Consider the following 22,072-nt stretch of genomic DNA (forward strand, 5'->3'; position numbering starts at 1 on the left):
TCCAGAATTCTGGAAGAGCACTGAACCAGGAGTTAAATTACCTTGGTTTTTGTCTTTTGCTGACTCCTTACCGGGCGTGACTTCTAGCCATTTAGCTTATCCGAGTCTGTGTCCTCATCATTAAAATAGAAATAATATGTTTTTTCTATTTCATGCCATTGTTTGCATTCGTACGTGGGTATTAAAGGGCCTTGTAAAGTATTAAAAACTATGCTTGTGACAGGGATATTATTAGTTTCAGTGTTTTATTATTATTTACTAGTGTTTCAGTATTGGGGTTGACTTTGCTCATACATCGCAGGCTGTGTACTGTGATTGAAGGGTTTCCCAAAGACTGCTTGTCAAATTGCTGCCGATTTGGACTGTGACAGCATGATTAAATCATCTTGTGGGATCCAAAGTCTCTACAGTCCTCAGGTTGTGAAGATAAGAAACATTAAACCCCAGTGTATCAAGGACAGGACCCAACTCACCTGTGGGCATCCTTACTCCTGATTAGCTGGTCACCCAGCCACGTCTTCAGGGAATGAAGCACAGTTGTCACTAGAGGCGTCCGGAGAGCTTGGGGTCACTGTGGAAGCAGCAAATTCCTGTCAAGAGAATGCCAGAGCAGAGCAAGGCATTCAGAGAGACAAGGAAGGTCTTCTGCTCCTGACTTCACAGTTGTGACAGAGGTTGATTTGTTCTGCCCAGATGTAGGGTTTTTGAGACACAGCAGTCTGTGACCTTTCTTCTTTTGGATTCCTTCCTCGTGCCATGTTTCCCCAAACACATATTCTTAGGACAGGATCCTGACAAATCCTCTTGAAGCTATTATGACATAGATAAGTTTCCACCAAAAATTCATGCTCCCCATCCAAGGGCCACCTTTCCAGACAGCCTTGTATCTGGATGGGGCTGGGTGCTAATGGCACATGAGTGGATTGGTGTGTGTCTTCTAGGGGCCAAGGCAGTTAAAAAGCAAATACATTTTGCCCACTTTCTTTTCTCTTGTCTGCTGCTTACTAGACATGGATGTCAACAGCGATGCTGGAAACCAAATCTTGAAGGTGAAATGGCCACAAAAATGGAAGGAAATGGGGCATGTGAGTCCCTGGAGGAGACCTGCCTGGTCAGGACACTTACATGGGACAGGAATGTGAGCAGAAGCTCTGCTGGGATTTGGGGCTTTCTGGGACAGCAACTATTATTACTTGGATTAATATGGCCGCTGCTCTTAGCAAACCTTCTTAGACTATTCTGTTCTCTGCGAGTGGGATCGGCTGGACTTGTCTGTTGAACTTGACCTTTCCCTTCTCTCCCCAGATTTTTTTCCACCCTCCTTGGCAGTCCTGTCCTCGGTTGAATAACGACAGCCACCAAGAGCAAACAGAACAGAAGAATAATGGTTGTTTCATTCATGCATTCATTTATTCATCCATTTACTTTTTTTTTTCTCTGCATGGCCTGACTGCATGGTTGTAGCCCAGGAGTTGGATGGGAGCCGGGACAGGTGTTTACAGGCACCTGGTTTAACGTCTTGTGCTGGGATGGCAGGAAAGGCCATACATTTCAGTGGTAGGATTCGATATTGACAGCCAAGAAGCAGAGTGTTTGTCACCACTTTATACCCACGGAATTTGCTTCTTTTTAATTTCTTACGTTCCATTTGGCAGACTGCCCTGGACACGTAGGATCTGTGGGTGGAACACCCTGTGGTCGTTACCTGGTTTATAAAATTGGCCCCGGATGATCAGAGGGTTGTTCCCACCTAAACCTGTGCTGTGTGCCCGGAGCCCAGGTTTAAATACTTGGATAGAAGAGAAACTGAGGGCCCAAGTGTGGAAGAGGCTAAAGTCACCCATACACGGCAAATAAATAAAAATCTAGAAAACACAACCAAACAAAAACAGGCACTTATGAAAGCACACCAGCCTTGTCCCTGAGACCTCATCATTTCCCCCCCGAGTGGATGTGCTCACAGGTGCACTCACAATACCAAGTAGTTTGTACTTAGAACGGTTGTAACTTGAGTAGTAGAATTTGGTAAGCCCGGTTTCTGAGCAGGAAAATCACTCCACAGTCACATAAGTGATTATGTGGCTTAACTGGAATTGAAAATGTGGTGTGAGGGCTCCCCCAACAGCCCCTATGACCAGTTTGTACAAGAAATAGAGAATCCTGCCTGTCTCGAATAATCCTTTCACTTTCCCACTGCCAAACGCCTGGCTCTTGGGGGACGAGCCTCTTACTCAATGCACTGGATTCTGACAAGACGTGGTTGGCCTGACTCTGCCATTTACTCTCTCTGTGACTTTGGGCAAACTACCTCAGTTTCCCCATCAGCAACGGGGTCGTCCTGCGACATACCGCATAGAGTCATTGGAGGGATTAAATGAGCTAATGGGTAAATCGTCAGATCAATAACTGCTAAATTACAACTGGCCATTGCTGTCTTGTTTTTCTGTTGTAGGTTAAACGCATTTCCTCCTTTTGTGAGTTTTTGTTGGGCTGGAACACAGTTGATCGTGCTCTCAGACATTTTTAGTTGAATATAGCTGACGTACAGTGTCAGGCTGGTTTCAGGCGTGCAACATAGTGATTCTACAAGTCTGTCCATTATGCCACACTCCCCACGAGTGTAGCTGCCATCTGTCACCCTACAGGCTATTATGGCACCATTGACTGTGTTCCCTCTGCTGTGCCTTTCATCCCCTTAATTTACTCCTTCCGTACCTAGAAGCCTGGAGCCTCCCTTCCCCTCCACCCATTTTGCTATCTCCCCACTCCCCACCCCTCCTCTGGCCACCACCAGTTTGCCCCCAGTATTTATAAATCTGACTCTGCTTTTTGTTTGTTTATTCATTTGTTTCGTTTTTGAGATCCCGCATATAAATGAAATCAAACCATATTTGTCTTTCTCTGTCTGACACATTGCACTTAGCATAATGCCCCGGGTCCATCTGTGTTGTTGCAAATGTCACACCCTCAGACATTTGAAGGTTCTGACCCAGAACATATCCCCAGCACTGGATGTCCATTACTGGCCTTTCCCCTTCCAGCAGTCACAGCCAGCTTCCAGACTTTTCTCCTGAAGCTCTTTCCGTCTTCCCTGGAATCACGTCCTCACCCCCCTGGAAGTTTTGCATTCGCCAGTCCAGTCGTGGAGATCTGGTTCAGGACTTATAACCATGGATAGCATGTACGGACTATCGTTAATAAGGTGGTATTGTATATTTGAAAGCGTAAAGGGAGTAGACTGTAAAAGTTTTCATCACAAGAGACAAGTCTGTAACTGTGTGACTAGACTTCTTATGATCATTTCACAATATATACGACTACTGAGTCATCAAAAAAAGAGTTATAATGATGAAGGAGTTCGTTACAAGTGGTGTTGGGGGGGGTGGCTCAGTCGGTTAAGGGTCCGAATGTCGATTTCAGTTCAGGTCACGATCTCACGGTTCGTGAGATCGAGCCCCAGGTTGGGCTCTACACTGGCAATGGGGAGCCTGCTTGGGGTTCTCGCTCTGTCCCTCTCCTTCTCACGCTCTCTTTCTCTCTCAAAAGAAATAAACTAAAAAAAATTTTAATTTAAAATTGATGCGGGGATGTTAAATACCTAACATTTTTCATAGCCAGCTCTGTGGCAGCAGACAGTTTGGTCTGGGAGCAAATGACAGAACAATGGCTGTGATAACGATGGCGGCCAGCTGGCTGAGCAGGCGGCCGGCGGCTCCCAGTGCAGACGGATTGCGTGTGTGATAGAGAAGAAGTAACTGCCCAGCAAAAGGAATGATTTCAGGTGTCTTTTGCACACAGGACTCTTGAACATATTTTGGTGGCATGTTTTCCGAGGGTAAAAGGAGCTCCAGGAAATCATTCAGTCATTTTATTGTAGATGTTGTAATTTTGAGCTTATTGTATGTATATTGCAGAATAAAGCAAATACACAAAGCTGTTGGTGATGTTAGAATCCAAGATTATATATATGTATATATATATTATAAAATTTATATATATATACACGCACGCACGTATAAAACCTTGGATATACATATATGTATATATGTTTTTCTTCAAAAAGCTTTATTTTTTCCATTTGACCTGTGGCTCGGGAGAGGGCTCCAGGATGCTTATAAAGCTGCCTAGTGTCTGCAGAGAGAGGCCCAGGCACCAGCCCTGGCATCAGAGGGCTGTCAGGGGGGCTTCAGAGGCTCCCGGTCATGCCTGAGAGGGAGCCTTTCGAAGAGATACTCGCCCAGCCCAGCCTGGGGACCAGGCAGCCCGCAGAGGTGAGTCAGGGTGTCGCCCATCTTCTTGATGACTTTCGCCACCTCATCCAAGAAGTGGTTCTCCGGGAAGTCACAGAGCCCGGGCTGCCTGCAGAACCCAGGGTGTGTAGGTGCAAAAGGGCCTGGTTCAGGCTGTTCTCCAGAAGCAGGGCGGCTTCCACGGCCTCACTCCTCTTCCGACGGCTCCTGCACGTCCTGGAAGCGGGTGCGGCTGCCGCACTGGTTTTGCATCTTCAAGAGACGCTTAGTGCCCACGTGCTTCTTCTCACCAGCTTGCAGAAGTGGCCCACGCCTTCCAGAGCCACATCGTCACGTGGAAATGGAAGGCCAGAGAGAGCTACGTGTAGGAGGCCCACAGGTGCAGGTTGACCAGGTGTGGACGTGGCCTCTACCTTGGTAGAGTAATTCTGACAAATCTGGGAGCTCAGGGTTGATCCGTAATAAAGAGCTCAGCTCAAAATAGGGTGTTGGTTAGGGGCGCCTGGGTGGCTCAGTCGGTTACGCATCCGACTTCTTCGGCTCCGGTCATGATCTCACGGCTCGTAAGTTCGAGCCCGGCATTGGGCTCTGTGCTGATGGCTCAGAGCCTGGAGCCTGCTTCAGATTCCGTGTCTCTCTCTCTCTCTCTCTCTCTCTCTCTCTCTCTCTCCACCCCTGCCCCACTCACGCCCTGTCTCTTTCTCTCTCTCAAAAATAAATAAACATTAAAAATTAAAACCAAACCAACCAACAAAAAAACTAGAGTGTGTTTTTCATCTTCACTGTGCGTTGCTTCTGGGTTAGCAGGTGTTCTGATCCACAGGGATCCAGTGGCAGAGGCTCTGTCATTTAGAACACCGCTGGTCTCTGAGGCGGTGGGAAGGAAGGTGCTGGAAGGTGCACCCACACGTCTGCTCATGTTTCATCGGTCCACGTGAGTTATGCGGCCATGTCCAAATTTAGGAGGGTGGAAAAGTTCTGTCCCATTGTGGCACATCCTGTAATTTTTGTAGGAAGTACTTTTCTCCTCTCCGCCAGGGACAGAGTAGCTGATTGTACGACTTGTTGTGGCTGAGGACTGTGGTGGCTGTGACAGCACGCTGGCCCAAAGCAGAGGCTCTAAGAGGCGTGTCGGGCTTTCACTTCCTCCTTTACACTCCTGCCCTCCAGCAAAAGAAGAGTGGGCCCCCAGGAGCCACGGCTCCTTCCTTTGGACGCCTGGTTTGGGCGACACGGGTCACTGATCCAGAACCCGGAGCCAAGCCCAGCAGAGCAGTGGGTGAATCTCGGTCCTGGGAGCTGACTGAATTTGTTGTGATAAGCCCCCATGATCTTGGATTGTTACTGAAGCCCAAACTGACTAATACACCTGTCAAGGACTCGGAAAGAAGAAGAAAACAGAATATTGGTGAAGAGCCCAAATTACTTCCACATTGACCGCCTGTTTTTAAAAAATAAGCTTACTTATTTATTTGAGAGAGAGAGAGAGAGGGACAGGGACGGAGAGAGAGGGAGCGAGAGAGGAGCCCAAGCAGGCTTCACATCATCAGTGCAGAGCCCAACTTGGGGCTTCTGTTCATGAACCACGAGATCATGACCTGAGCCGAAACCAAGAGTCAGAGGCCACCCAAGTGCCCCGCGTGCTGCCGGCCTCTTAACGAAGGAGGCGTCGTGAACACCGTGGCACCTGCTGCTAGCCCACACGTAGGTGGAAGGCTGTAGGAATCGGGTATTTGGGTGAGGCTACGCACAGCGGACTCCTTGCTCTTTGCAAAGGGTTAAGAGTAGCTTTGAAGCAGAGAGAGCCGATCTCATCAAAGTCGGCCCCGCTGACAGTGGACGGCTGGCGGCCGTGTGCCCCTGCTGAGTGCACCCTTGCGAAATGTTTCATGCGTGTTTCATCAGGACTTCGGCCCACAGTGCCAGTATGTGGGGAGTGCAGGGGTCACAGTGTGGTAAACCCCGGTACGAGAAACAGCACCTCCGGAATGTGGCCACTTTATGGGGGGGGCGCTATTCTGGTTTAAAAGTGACACAAGGTATAAATAGGGGCGCCTGGGTGGCTCGGTCAGTTAAGTGTCCGACTCCTGGTTTCAGTTTGGCTCATGATCTCACAGTTCATGAGTTCGAGCCCCACATCAGGCTTCACCCTGAGAGTGCGGAGCCTGGATGTGACTCTCTCTCTGCTCCTCCCCCGCTCCCTCTCTCTGTCACAAAAATAAATCAATAAACTCTACAAAAATTTCATAAGTTACAAAAGGTACCAGTAAATGTCATGCTTACGCCTTGGTTGGGTTCTAGTTTGAAGAAACTACAAAAGCATCTGTTCCTTGGTTTGGGAAATCTGACTGTAGCTTGGATGTTGGGAGGTAACAGGTATTTTTGATAATGTTCCTAGGTGTGAAAAAAGTATCGCCATTTGGAGATTTTTTTCCCCTATTCTAGGAGGTGCAGGCTGAAGGATTTAGTGGCTAAATATGATATCTAATCCAGTTTCAAATGGTTCAGCAGTAAATTCACACAGGTAAACACAGACCCGTATATAATATTTGCAATTGAGGGGAAATGTTAATATTTCTTGAATCTAAGTGATGGGTATTACAAGTGTTCATTATCTTCTTCTGTCAAATTTATATTTGAAAGTTTCCATAATATGAAAGCTGGAAACAAAACAAAGCAAGATGTGAAGAGTGCAGTGAAATCCAAATCTGTGCTCAGAATGTTGCCCTGATCCAAAAGTCCAGAAAGTAAACGCAGTCATGACTTGTTTTGTCTTCCCTGCTTCCGGGCCATTTTATTTCAGGGATTCTGAGACTGAAGGATTGCCCTCGACCTTGTTCATTCTCCATCTTTTTCTCTTTACAAAGAGCCATCCCTCGATTAGGGAGAGAGATCAATAATTGCACTTCACTTGACATACAGCCCGTCTGGAGGAACCGTATCTTACTGCTGGATTGTCTGCTGCTTCTTAGTTTTAGAAAGAGCAACATGATATTTATATACATATGATGCATGTCCTTGAACTTCATGTGTTATTCTTTTTCCTGTATTCCCACCTATTGTGCCTCATGGGACTGAGCATTTCTTGCTTCTTTAAGGTTAATTTCACCTCTGCTCCAGACCACATCCTTTCCTGATGCCTCCGGCTCTGATCTGCTCCTGTGCTACCCTCAGACTTCACGTAGTCTCTTTTGACTCTCGGCCTTCAGCACAACACACACATATGTGCACACACCCACAGACACGCACACAGAGTTGCACACACATGCTCACACACACGCACACAGCCACACACACACACACACAGTTACACACACATGCTCACACACGCAGTTACACATGCTCACACACTCATGCAGATACAATTACACACATGCTCTCACACACACCCACACACATGCACACATGCAGATACATGCATGCTCACACACGCACATACCCACATACATGCACACATGCAGATACACTTACACATGCACACATACTCCCGCAGATACACTCACGCACACACGCTCACACACATGCAGATACACATACACTCACCACACACAGTGTTCACAAACTCACGCAGATACACTCATACATACATGCACACACACACATGCTCACACAGTCATGCAGATACACTCACACACATGTTCATAAGCTCACACAGACACACACATGCACACACACAGAGATACACTCATGCACACATGCTCACACACTCCCGTAGACACACACACAGTGCTCACATACACAGATACACACACATGCTCACACACTCACAGACACACATGCACACACACAGATACACTCACACACATGCTCACACGTGCACTCACACACATACACACACATTCACGCATGCACACTTGCACATACACAGACTCTCACGCGCATCTGTCACCTCCATTTTAAAAATAATTTATTTGGGGGCACCTGGGTGGCTCAGTCGGTTTAGCGTCCGACCTTGGCTCAGGTCATGACCTCGCGGTTCGTGAGTTCGAGCCCCACGTCGGGCTCTGTGCTGACAGCTCAGAGCCTGGAGGCTGCTTGGGACGCTGTGTTTTAGCCTCTGAGGCTAAAAGGAATGTAACCCATTTTGGGGTTTGAGGGCACTCTTAGAAGATCATACCCCAACTAACCGCCTCATTGCCTGTTGTCAAATTTCCTTAAGGAAGATCAACTTTACCTGAAACTTGGCTACAGTCCCAGCTCTCTTCCAAGAAACCTTCTCTTGCCCACATCTTAGCCTATCCTAGCACAGCGTGGCCTCACTAATGCCTGGAGATAGAGATCACACCCTATAGTGGGGACCATCCTGTCTCAAGAAAATGTGTCTGGGAAACCTCTGACCTCCAACTTCCTTGCTCATTTGGTTTTGCTGGGGCCATTTGCCCAGAATGGAGGAAATAACTGCTTAGTCTTACATTTGCATGGAGACTCCACCTTGATGGGGTTTGCACGACAAATCCCGAGGTATGATCACTGTAGTGGCCAAGAACAACTCCGTTCCTGACAGATGTGATGAGCTCTTTTCTTGGAGGGATTTGAATTCCAGACCGTATGCATAATGGGTGGCCCAAAGGTCTAAATCCGTGGTGGTATGGCAATCCAAATTCTAGTCCTCCGTGTCTGGGGTGTAAGCAAGCTTTCTACCCTATTGTGTTCATTGGTGTCGATAGAACTCAGTCAGAGGCAATGCCAAGAACTGGCTAGCTCAGCACTATCGAGAGGAACCGTAAGTCCTTCCAAGACATTCCCGGAGAAGTGCAGAGTTCAGAAAGCTTTCTATAGCCTTCTGAAAATGAGACTGAGCACATAGATGCTCAGCAAAAACCTGTTGAATAAATACATAGATGAATGAATGAGTGAATGAATGAATGAATGAAAGGAGCCAATTTGTAGGTCTGCTATTTCTGCCATATATCAGCCTGGGAAGCTACTGACATTATCTCCTAACACGGTCTGTCAGATCATCTTGTACCTTATATCTGAGCTGATAGCATGCTGGACGGTACCACGTGCAGGCCCCACATTTGGTACCGGGGACGGTTCCAGAAGAGCCAAGGCATTACTTTATGTGCTGCAGGCCCTGGGCCTGGGAGATTATCTCGATTTCCCAATAGACCTGCCCATGTCAGTGTCTCTTCTTGCCACCTCACTGCCCCGTTTTTCTGGCAGGACAGTTAGCTTTCTGCTCGGCCTGGCTGTGCGGGTAACCATAATTGCAACCTGGACCTCATTCAGAGCTATCGGAATTTATTGGCCCACATGGCAGACAGACTGGAATGTTCTAGCAGTGGGTTTCAAACAACACACATGGCCTCAGCTTGCCGGGGGCCAAGAGTCTGGGATTTATTAGGTCTGGGGCGTTGCATTTCTGATACGGTTCCAGGCGAGGCTGACACCGCTGGCCCAGGGACCACACTTCGAGAACCACCAAAGGGTGAACTCCCTTGAAACCGGGGAAACAAAGCAAGAGCCCTCTGCTTTCGTTCCCCTGCCCCTAAAAAGTCTTTGGCTGGGGTCTCAAGTTAATGGGAGAAAAGCAGTTCAGGCTTGACCGAAACAGGAAACAGAAGAACCTGATGGGAGGGGCCCTGAACCCCTGCATTAACCGGGCCCTTTCTTCTGGGGCTTAGCACCTGGTTGCCCTGCAGGCACCGATCAAGTTTCCGAGTGAAGCGAGCAGGTGGGGCCTTGGCCTTGTCGTCCTTCAGAACGGTTTTCCTCGCATCCCGTTGTTAATAATGCAAAGCTTTACTGAGTCTGTCGTTCCACCCTCATGAGACAAATAATCACCCCTCAAGCTTTGGCCCCAGGACCAGTCTGCTGTAGAACGAGATCCAAGTTGAGTAAGGCGCCTGGGTGCGACTTTCTGGAAAAAGCTCTGGGGACGCAGTTGCTAATCAGAAAATGAGTTACGGGTCTCTGTGATGGGAGGAAGAACTGGTATTAATTATGTTCCAGAAAAGGAAAAGCCGTGGGTAGTCTGACTTTAAAACCTTCAGTTGACTGGGAGAATAGATGTCACCTTTCGTGTTCCCACAATGGAGACCTTAACAAAGGAAATGCATTTGGCTGAGGCGGGAATTAGAATATGTTGTGGGGCGGGGGAGGGGGTGACCCAGACTGAGGCTGAAAGGAATTCTGAGTTTTCTGGGTGTGCTGGTCTGCAGGTGTCTTAATGACATGAGTTTATATTTGGAGCCTTTTGATTTCTGGCTGAAGGAGAGAGAAGTTTAAGGGCTGGGGAGTAGCTCCCAGGAAAAAAGATGAGAACAGCAGCGTGAGAAAATTATTACTAGGTTAACATCAGAGTGCAAAACTGAACTATGCGTTATTCCTGCAATTAATGGAGTAGATGAACTTTCACGCCACAAACTCAGGCAAGGGGTGTGGCTTTTTAAATGCTTTCTGTTACACATTTTAATTTCCATTTTCTGTGGTCTATCGATGGCAGACATTTTATTGCAGCCCATGTAAGACTGGACCCCATTTTTCCCACGGCTGTGTTCCTAGCGTTTGGGAAACGAATTCGATTCATGTGATAACTACCCTCTAAAATTTGCTGAGACATCTTTTAGAGCCCTCTTGAAAATATAACAAATATTTCTAAATGTGCCGTCAGATGAAAGTTGTTAATTCTGTTGTTCGACTCTTCTGTGTCTTTGCCGAATGCTTTTGGCTGCTTGACGCGTAATTTATCGAGAGCGTTGTGCTGTCATCTACTATCACAGTGATTTGTCAGTTTATTCCTGCAGGGACCATCACTTTTTGCGTGTATCTCTACTGAGTCTATTTAATAACGTGCATTCGTGTTTAGAATTGTTACATTGCTTGGGTAACTTTAACCTTTTTTTTTTTAATGATTATTTTTTAGAGAGACAGAGAGAGAGAGAGAGACCGAGCACGAGTGGGGGAGGGGCAGAGAGAGAGGGAAACACAGAATCTGAAGCACGCTTCAGGCTCCGAGCTGTCAGCACAGAGCCCGATGCGGGGCTCGAACCCACGAACCTCGAGATCATGACCTGAACCAAAGCTGGAGGCGTAACCGACTGAGCCACGCAGGTGCCCCTTTGCTTTCTTCATTTAAAAAATCCTCTCCTAGGATCAATATTCATATATTTCCCTTGATCCCCGCTTCCTAAATCTCACATCACAGATTCTGTGGGGATGTGCCATTTTCTTAAAGTCCAACCGAGTTGTTTCCAGATGCAGCCTTTCTGTCTACGTGTTTATCAACAAGTTTTTTTTTTTCTCTTTTGTAGATTGAGGTGAAATTCACACACCATAAAATTAACCATTTTGAAGGGAGTAATTCTACAGTGTGTCGTACAATCACAGGTGTCGCGGCCACCTCTGTCTCATTCCAAGTTATAACAAGCTCTCCCCTTGTTCTGTTCTATGATGTACAGATGGTCCCCAACTTACGGTGGTTTGACTTGCAATTTCTTTGACTTTATGATGGTGCAAAAGCACTATACATTGAGTAGAAACTGCACCCCGAGTTTTGAATGTGGATCGTTTCCCAGGCTGGAGACACTCCCTCGTGATGCTGGGCGGCACCGTGGCTCACAGGTAGCCACGTGATATCCTGGGTCGACAATCAACACAGTGTCAACCATTCTGTCTCCACACAACCCTTGTGTTTTTTTCAGTACAGGATTCAATGAGGTCACATGAGATATTCAACACTTTATTATAAACTAGGCTTCGTGGTGGATGGTGTTTCCCAGCTGTCGTCTCACGTAAGTGTTCTGAGTACTCGTAAGGTTGGTGAGGCTAAGCGGTGATGCTCGGTAGGTTATGTGTTATAAATGCATTTTCAGCTTATGATGTTTTCCATTTACAACAGGTGTACCAGGATATAACCCCACTGTAAGTCGAGGAAGATCTGTATTTTATTAGGCCTCATTCTGAGTTCTAATTTTGTTCAAAAAGAAAAGATCTATGCACACCCCGTACCTTCTGGAGGAGGGGTGGCTGCCCTTGCCCTCAGTCCCTGTCCACTCTGCTGTTAGAATAACCATACATCTCAGCTGAGGTCAAAACGCAGATGAATGTCTCCAATCCTGCCTCATCTGGCTGTGGTCGTTGTCCTGAGCTAGGGTTAACTAGGGTGGCTTCTTCTAACTCAGAGGAGTCCTGTCCTACTGACTTTATTTTTTAATTTGTTTTTGCTTTTCGAAATTGACATACGATTGGGGGGGCCTGGGTGACTCAGTTGGTTGAGCATCTGCCTTTGATTTCGGCCTACGTCATGATCTCACGGTTCGTGAGGTCGAGCCCCGTCTGGGGCTCTGTGCTGACGGTGCGGAGCCTGCTTGGGATTCTCTCTCTCCCTTGCTCTCTGCCCCTCCCCTGCTTATGCTCTCTCTCCCCAAATAAATAAATAATACTGCTTGTTTGTTATAGATGCTGAGTGCTGGATTCCAAGAAAACCACAATGCCCACTAAGGGTTGTTGCTAGAGCACTGACTGACTCTCCCCAGCTGCGTGCATTAGAGTGAGGGTATGTAATTCCCACGCATGGGATGGGACACTGCGGGGATCCAGCACCCTCCCCCCCTTCCCCCCACTTTGTCCCCGTTGCCCTCCAGACATCCCCATAGGCAGAAAGGAGGGGGATGTGAACAGATGGCACTTTGGCCACTAAAATACAGACACACAGGTGGGGAAGGGTCTGATTTCCTCTTTCTGTTTGGTGCAGACCCCACTTCTCTAATCTGGAACGGCAGGAATCGGGGGAGGGACAAAACGTCTTCCAAACGTTCTGATTGTAGGTGACAGGTTTGGGTGGGATACACCAGGGTTTCTGACTGCTCTCGCCGAGGTGTTCCGGTCAGGGGCTCCCACTCTGGCAACAGGCTGACTGCCGGCATGAGAGCCTTGTGATTGTGGTTGTTTATTTTCGCAAATTTTTGCATTTGGCTTTCTCGTCATAAATTCTTTAATCCACTGGAAAGTTGGGAGGGCTGCATCAGGAAATCTGCAGAGTTGTTGTTGCTGTTGTTGTTGTTGTTAAATGATACTCTGAGGCCCATACACCCAGGTACCAAGGGCACAGCATGGTGGTTGGTGGGGGGCTGTCTGGAAGATCGTCGAATTGGGGCCTTTCATGAATAAATGGTGCCCGAACGTTTGATGGCACTCAGATTCTTGTTCCCGAAGCCTCCATTGGATAAGGGGTCCTAGGATGACTCTGAAGGCATGTTTCATGCGGAGGAAGGGTCATGGTCTTAGTCTCAGCCACCTGGTCGGACATCAGGAAGAGACTGAAGGGAGAACCCCCAGTCACCGCCGTGTCCTCTGTCCTGTGGGTCGGTCACTGCACAGCCATGTCCCATGACTTGGCAAGGTCACCGCCGCCCTGGGAGGACACACACACCGTGGGTTCTGGAAATTCTCACTTCTTCGCAGCTTCTGCAATACCGTTCCCTTCCTTCTCCAGGGGGGATCACCCACAGCCCCCTGTGTATTGGCAGGTCCATCTGAGATAAGGGGGCAAAGCGACCGAACAAGAGAGGCAGCTCCGATGACCTGAATTTCATTTATAAGCTCAGTCATCTTACTTTGCTTCATTGATTTTTTTTTTCATGGATCTGATCACCACCTGACACATATTTTTTTCTATTTGTTTCTCCCACTAAAATAGAAGTTTGCCTTTTTCTGAACCGTATCACAATTGCTGAGAACACGGCAAAATAAGTTAATGATGACAAAAATCAATATCCGTGGCATTAAGGCAGGTCTTCGGGTGGCTCAAGTGGCAGTGGCGTAGAGCTGGTTGTCAGGACGCCCGACGCCCATCCACGGCCGGCCCCCTTGCTCCTCTCCCGAAGAATGGAAGAGTGCTCTCTTCTACGTTGGCTGGCCTTGGGCTCACTCTCCTGCTATCAGGAGCCATCTTGCTGGGCGTGTCAGGCAGAGTCAGCCCTGCCCACACCTCAAGGCTCCTGGCTCACAATATCAGAGGGACGGCTTTTGGCTTTGGAGTTGGCATGGGCTGGAGCATTACATTTTTAGCAGCTTTTTTTGGTTAATGTTTATTTTTGACAGAGAGAGAAAGAGACAGAGTGTGAGCAGGGGAGGGGCAGAGAGAGGGGGAGACACAGAATCTGAAGCGGGCTCCGGGCTCCGAGCCGTCAGCACAGAGCCCGACGCGGGGCTCGAACCCATGAACCGTGAGATCATGACCTGAGCCGAAGTCGGACGCTTAACCGACTGAGCCACCCAGGTGCCCCAATAGGCCACATTTTTAGAGGCTTTTTAAAGTCTACCCTGTCTCAGCCTGAGGGCACACTGCTTTTGTGCACATACCCTTTCCTGAGGACTTTTCTGACCATTCGGTATGGTTTCTGAGCCCAGGGAGAAGTTCATCTACATGTGACTTCCCAGTTGCTTTAAATGAAAAGCCAGAGGCCAGACCGGTTTATTAGTAGGGCCACTCAGTCATCCTGGTTTGCCTGGTTTGTGACTATTGTCCCAGTGTTATTATTTTTTTTTAATTTTTTAATGTTTATTTTTGAGAGAGAAAGGGAGAGAGAGAGACAGAGAGAAAGGAAGAGAAAAAGCATGAGCAAGGGAGGGGCAGAGAGAGAGAGAGAGAGAGAGAGGGACAGAATCTGAAGCAGGATCCAGGCTCTGAGCTATCAGTACACAGCCCTATGCAAGGCTCAAACAAATGAACCTTGAGGTCATGACCTGAGCCAAAGTCGGAGGCTTAACCGACTGAGTCCCCCAGGCGCCCCATGTCCCAGTGCAATTATTAAAGTCCCTGTTTTACTCTTGAGTGGATCCAGTTTGGACAAGAAATTATGTCTCCTCCTCCTCTTAGGCTCTGCGTGATCCACCCACCCCTCCTGACGTACTTCTTTGTCTGTATCTCCTAATATCACCCCCCTTCCTCCTCTGCTGTGGCCACACTCAGCTCCCTACTGTTCCTTGAGCTTCTGGATGCGTCCCCCCCCCCAACCTTCACAGGACCTGTTCCTATTTCTGTGAACCCTCTTCCATGGATATCTGCATAATCAGTTCGTTCAAGTCTTAAATTTTACCTTCTCTGCGAGACGTAGTCTGACCACCCGATGTAAAATCGCAGCCCTCCCTTCCTACATCACTGACCCCCTCATTCCACTCTGGTGTTTCTTACCTCAGTAAGTTTCTATAGCTTTACATGTACCTCATGTTTATTGTTCCTCTTCCCGCTAGGAAATGGGCTCCGTGAGGGTAGGGACCTCGTGTTGTTCTGTTCCCCAGTGTAGCAGAAGATCCCAGAATGCCTCACACAGAGCGAGCATCAATACACATTCGGTGAATGAATGAGTGAAGGAAGGAACGAAAACTTACGTTGTCTGTGTTCTGTGTCCTCAAAGACGTAGCAGGTGACTGTCTATCTGTGAAGATCCAAGGCGTTACTAGCTGGTGACGACTTACTAGTTTCCCTAAACTGCATATAGCTTTTTCATTTTTACTTCCCAGGGGAGCTGCACCTTTTCACGGCGTAGGGCTTGGCCGTTTTCTCACAGACCAATTTAGGGGAAATTTGGAAGAGAGGCAGATCTTTCAGAGCCCTAGAAACGATCCCACAGAAGCAACTCTCTATTTTACCTAAAAGACAGGCTGAACCAGCAGAAATGGTTCTGGAAGTAAAGAAAGTATCAACGTTGGCATAATGCCATGCGGTTTATGGAGCTCTCTCAATCCCACTATCCAACGGAACCCTGATCGCAGCACTTCCTGCTATCCCTCTTTGGTTCAGGCGGAAACAGAACCAGAGGAAATGATGACTTCCTGTACGATATATGGCTGGTTCAATGGCAGAGTGGTGAAGTGGCAAGGGGACTTCACACACCTGGTTTAGTACCACACTGTCTGAGGTCCCTACGTAACTTCTGTCAGGCCACCTCTGCGTTACGTGTGCCTTTTGGGGTCTTCGGGAAAGTGTACAAGACACAGGGCATGTCGCAACCCACAGCGTGTGAGAGGATGTCGTCCAGTTCCGGGATGGACACCAAGGGAGCAAGGCCATGGGCGTTTCCTACCCAGATGCAAATGGACATTTTATGCAAGATTTTCATGAGAGACAGAGAAAGACTCTTTCTTGGGACATTTCGCAGTCCCCTCCTAGTGTCTTTCTACCCTCAGGACCATGACAACCGCACACACAATAATAATGAGACTTACCAGGTAACAAACGCTATGTGTTGTGGACTATTCTGAGTGCACTGCACCTGTTAATTCGCCTACATCTTACGTCAGCTATGTGTAGCATGATTATTAGTGCATTTCCCACGAAAGGTCCCAAAAGCACATTTGAGCCCATGCCACAGCTAGAAATTGGTGGACAGGGGATTTCAACCCATGTGGCCCATGCTCCAGAAAAGCGCCTGCTGTCCAATTGAAATATAATGCAAGCTGCATGTTTGGCTTAAAAAAAAATTTTTTTTTAATGTTTATTTATTTTTGAGAGAGACAAAGAGAGCGCAAGCAGGGGAGGGGCAGAGAGAGAGAGAGAGGGAGACACTGAATCCGAGGCAGGCTCCAGGCTCCGAGCTGGCGGCACAGAACCCAACGCGGGGCTCGAACTCAAGAACCGTGAGATCATGACCTGAGCGAAGTCGGACGCTTCACCGACTGAGCCACCCAGGCGGCCCACCGCATGTGTGTTTTTCAATTTTCTAGTAGTTACATTAAAAAGGGAAAAGAAACATCCATGTAGGTACCTAGGGAGTCTTATGCTGAGTGAAATAAGTCAGAGAAAGACAAATACTGTATGATTTCACTCCTAGGTGGAATCTAAAAAGCAAGCAAACAAAAGCAGAAGCAGGCCCATCGATACAGAGGGCAAACCGGTGGTGGCCAGAGGAGGGAGGATGGGAAGAGATGGGCAAAATGGGGGAGGGGAATGGGAGGTACAGCTTCCAGCTCTGGAAGGAATAAGTCACGGGGATGAAAGGCACAGCAGAGGGAACACAGTCAATGGTGCCGTAATAGCCTGTAGGGTGACAGATGGCAACTATGCTCGTGGGAAACGTGACATAATGGATAGAGATGTGCATTCAGTGTGTTGTACCCCTGAGACTAATGTGACATTGTGTGTCAGTCATACTGCACTAACAAATAAGCAAATGTACAAAGAAACAAATGAAGTCAATTTTAATAAAGTGTGCGATTTAACCCAATATATCAAAAAATTAATACTTCAACGCACAGTCATAAAAATTATTCACATGATCGTTCACATTTTGGTCCTAAGTCTTCGAAGTATTGTGTGCATTTTACTCCTAGAGCACGTCTCAGCTTGGATTCTAAATTTTAATCAGAAATCCTTAATCTGTATTTAGATTTCATTAAATGTCTGCTTGAAAAAGTAGATTTACATATTCAAGTTACTTCAGTCGTACCTCAGGTATTCCAGTAACCGGATCAAGTACGAGTTTTTAAATTAAAATTAAATACAGTGTAAAGTTCAGTTCATCTACTGCACATGTGGAGGGTCCCATTGCCCCTGAGGTTGGTGGCTGCTGTGCAGGGACCACCAGCTCCCAGGCCCGCACCCCTGACGCCAGACTGCTCTGATTTCTGGGAGAGCCCCCTGCCCCCCGCCACTGTGGCTCAGCCCCGACTTCCCCATCCCTCAGCAGCTCCTATGATCTCCCGAGCTTTTCAGATCTTCCGTCATTCGGCCCATAATCCCCATCTTTATTTTTAGCATTAACATCAAACGCCTTGAATTACACAGATGCCCACATCATGGGTGGAGAAGGCCGAACAACATCATAAAACTAAGAAACAAATGACTAGTCGGTTTTCCCTGTTAGCTCTGCCTAACATATGCGAGAATTCAGGAGGAGGTAGGACTATCTCTCACCCGCCCCCAGGATGGAAATAATAGCTAGATTAGTTTGCATGTCAGAGCCTCTGCTTAACGAGGGTCCAAAATAGCTCCTTTGATTATGACCGAAACTCCTGCACAGCCTCTCTGCGTCGGTGCCGGCGAACTGGGGAGAGGGAGACGACTGGCAAGAAATGGAAAAGAGGAAGCGGCACCTTTCGGATCTGGTGTTCAGGGAGGAAGTCCTTGCCTTTCTGCAGCCGAGAGGGCAGAAAACAAGAAGAGAAGGGAGATCTGTCCAGCACTGGGAGGGTGGCTCATGCAACTGGGGAAAGTACTTTTACTCTGATTTGATCTCACTCAGTTGTAAGTTCCAACAGCCACATGTGGTCGGGGCCGCCACGCTGGGGAGCACACAGAGGTCTGTAGGGACAGACGGACGAGGGACAGCGGCCCCTCTTCCGCTGTAGACCCCGCACGAACTGGACGTGGTTGAGTCCTACTGTGGTGAGATGGGGGCCGAATATGAGAAACTTCTGTTTCCCGGGACTTGGGCATCTGTGCCCCGGAGCTCAAGAGAATGCAGTCACTACCGTGTGTGAAGAGCCTCAGACGTGAGCGGGCAAAGTTGCAAGGGCCCCAGGTAGGTGAGTTCCTGATAGAAGACGCTCATTCTGCTTCTGCTCTCAACATTAGGAGACGGTCTTTATTTTTTTTTATTAAAATGTTTTTAATGTTTATTTATTTTTCGAGAGAGAGAGAGAGAGAGAGCGAATGGGGGAGGGGCAGAGAGAGAGGGAGACACAGAATCCCAAGCAGGCTCCAGGCTCCGAGCTGGCAGCACAGAGCCCCATGCGGGGCTCGAACTCACAGACTGCGAGATCGTGACCTGAGCGGAAGTCGGACGCTCAACCGACAGAGCCGCCCAGACGCCCCAGGAGACATTCTTTAAAATGGACTTTCATGAATCGTCTGAAGGTCTGTGAAATAAAAAACAAACAAACAAACAACGAAGGCTGTCCTTCCCGGGAGTTAAACGCTACCTCAGAGGGAGCAGGCCTGTCTTCTAATGGCCTTTCGTGATTGGGTGGCTGTTGTGCCTACGGTTCCCGAGACAGAAAACGGATTTGCCAGCGTAGTGATGTGAACCAGTGGGGTTTGAGCCACCCAACAGGCACTGATCTGAGTGATTTAAATGCATTCATCTGTGCGACCCTCAAGTTCCGCTATTATTCCATTTTCCAGGTAAGGCAATTCAAACATGGGTTAAGTGACTTGCTCAAGGTCGCAGCTGACGCAGCCAGGCCCAGGAATGGGGCTTGAACCCAGGCATCGCGGTCCCCTGGACAATCACTGGTTCCCTCTCGCTCTACTGAGTCCACCTCTCGGGGGTTTGCTGTGGCTGTGACACCGTGTGTGGCTGTGACACTGTGTGTGTGCATGCGGGGTGAGCCTCCCAAAGACGTTGGATTCGTGCACAGCCTGGCAGGCGAGGAGCTGGAAGAACAAGGCACGGGCCATCGGTGCTGCTGCCGTCGAGTGGGAGAGAACTGGCCTTGGAACTGGAGCCTCTGGTTTCGTACTACTGAGGTGCTGGGAAATATTACTTATTTCATTTGGCTATTGAGATTGCATAAAACATGCATGCGGAACGGCTCTGCAAAGCATACGGTAGGATGGATACTGAAGAATCCGGAACACTGGCCCACTGGCCGTTAAGGGATGCCAGAGACGTCTCGGAGATGACACGGTTACAGGACTTAGTGGTTTACCTAAGATTTGGGCGGAGTTCTGAATTTTTTACATCCTGCAGCTCAAGGATTCCTCCCCGTCAAGCGTGAAAGAGAGGCCTGAGGGCTTTCTTGTAATTTCAGATTTCCTGTGTCTTCGAGTTGCCTTCATATCAGGGCAACCAAACGTCTGGTTTGTGACCCCGATCGCAAGCAGCAAAGCGATTCAAGAAGAAAGGGATCCCTTTGTTTATGTCACCACAGGCCGGCACAGCCCCTCAGAGCCCGTCCCGGAGACCGAAGGCACCTGGGTCCCGGGTGGGTGTCGCGTGTGTGCGTGGCTGCCACGCCTCCGAGGCGCCACGCCTTCGTCACGCCTGGCTCCAGCTGCGATTCGAGTGAGGGGCCCTGCGTGCGTCCCCTGAGCGTGCCGCCATGCTGTTGTGGTTGTGGTCACACCTCGTGGAAGAGCTAGAAGGCCATGGACATACGCAGAGGGTGGGGAGGCTGCCTTACCAGCAATGAGTTTAAATTGAATAAATGAGTTTAAATTAAATGAGTGTCCCTTAAAGCTGGAAAAGGACACTATGGATAAGTTGCATCAAAACCCATAAAAAAATGTCTGCAGTGAGAAATAAAGGGCAATTTATCAGATCCTAGAGGATCATTCCCTGGTTATACGTGACACAACGGGCAATGGTTAAGCTCAAACGGTGGGCTAGCCTTTGGGCTGCGGAATGTTGGCATGTTACCTTCCTCCTCTTCCCCACATTGCTACAAAGTGGGTGTTATATCTTCCTTGATGGAGAAGACTCAGGCTAAGAGATATCCTCAAAGCCCAGAGCTGGTGACTGGAAGGATGTGTTTTTGTTTGTTTGTTTGTTTGTTTGAAGCAGGTTTCACGCTTAGCGCGGAGCCCAACATGGGGCTTGAACTCACCGCCCTGAGATCAAGACCTGAGCTGAGATCAAGAGTGGGATGCTTAACCGACTGAGCCACCCGGGCGTCCCCTGGAAGGATGCGAAGATATGTAAAAGTTGTAGAGTCCCTGCTCTTTGCTCTACACCTGCTTGCCCGCCTTGAGTCTCAGGTGAGAAGCCTTGGGTAACCAGTTCTGGGGGGTATCTCTAGCACGCAGTAACACAGTGGGTGGACAGCAGTAGATGACTCACCAGGTTCACAGGACAGCTTAGAGTATATCAGGGACCAGCCCCCTCTTTCAGTAGTAGAGACTTCTTAGTGCCAAGACCTACTCCACCAAGAGGAGTTCCAGTCTTGTGTATGCTAACAGATGGAGAGTTTCTAAAAATGCACGGGTGTGATGTGATGGCTCAGATTTTATTGAGATTTAATATGTGAAACCGTGGTCCAAATTCTATATTCTCTGCAGTTTCTTCTCAGGTTGGCCCTTCCGATCACCATAATAGCCCTGGTTTGAACAGGAACGTCTATAGTCATCAATATGAAGGACAAATCCAGGCTGTGATGTTTTCCATTTCAATGTTCTTACCTCCTTCTTAGGGAGTTCTTGATAGTTTACAATGTACAACGTTGCCAATTAAATTATTAAAATTTTATTTATTTATTTTTTAACGTTTTATTTATTTTTGAGACAAAGACAGAGCATGAACAGGGGAGGGTCAGCGAGAGGGAGACACAGAATCTGAAACAGGCTCCAGGCTCTGAGCTGTCAGCACAGAGCCCGACGCGGGGCTCGAACTCACGGACCGCGAGATCATGACCTGAGCCGAAGTCGGCCGCTTAACCGACTGAGCCACCAAGGCGCCCCAAAATTTTAAATGCTTCTAGCCATTACAGATTTCCAGGCATCCATTATGACATTTTAAGAGTAGGTCTTTCTACTTCAACGCAAGTGTGGTACTTAGAGAGCTCGAGTTACAGACACTTTGGGTATCAGAGGAACCAGGTTCAACATGGGCTGTAAAGGAGGAAGACAAACGGGGGTGAGGCTATCGTGAGTGGAGCCTGGGAAAATAGAGGGAGCAGAGGGAGCTATCACGTGGACAGAGGCCTGCAGGCTGGGACGACACCACTGGGCATGAGCCCTCTTGTCCTGTCCTCTCACTTCCAGAGCCCTGGGCACAGACAGAGCTTGTGGCTCAGCTCTGTCCCCACCGAGTGAGGCAACCACCACCATCCGATTGGCATGGACCCTCACAGGGGCAACTATTCTCCATCTCAGCCCTAGTTTGGTAAAACAACGGGATTATTTTACAGATCCCTCAGGTCGTGGAGGCAAAAGACAG

At 48.3% G+C, this 22,072-nt stretch overlaps 1 pseudogene; it reads right to left on the reverse strand.

Moving 5' to 3' along the window:
• Nucleotides 1–4,175: 4,175 nt before the first annotated feature.
• LOC102961310 lies at nucleotides 4,176–5,027 on the reverse strand (annotated as a pseudogene).
• Nucleotides 5,028–22,072: the final 17,045 nt, after the last annotated feature.

Source organism: Panthera tigris, chromosome F3, assembly GCF_018350195.1.
Source record: "Panthera tigris isolate Pti1 chromosome F3, P.tigris_Pti1_mat1.1, whole genome shotgun sequence".
NCBI classification, from domain to species: Eukaryota; Metazoa; Chordata; class Mammalia; order Carnivora; family Felidae; genus Panthera; species Panthera tigris.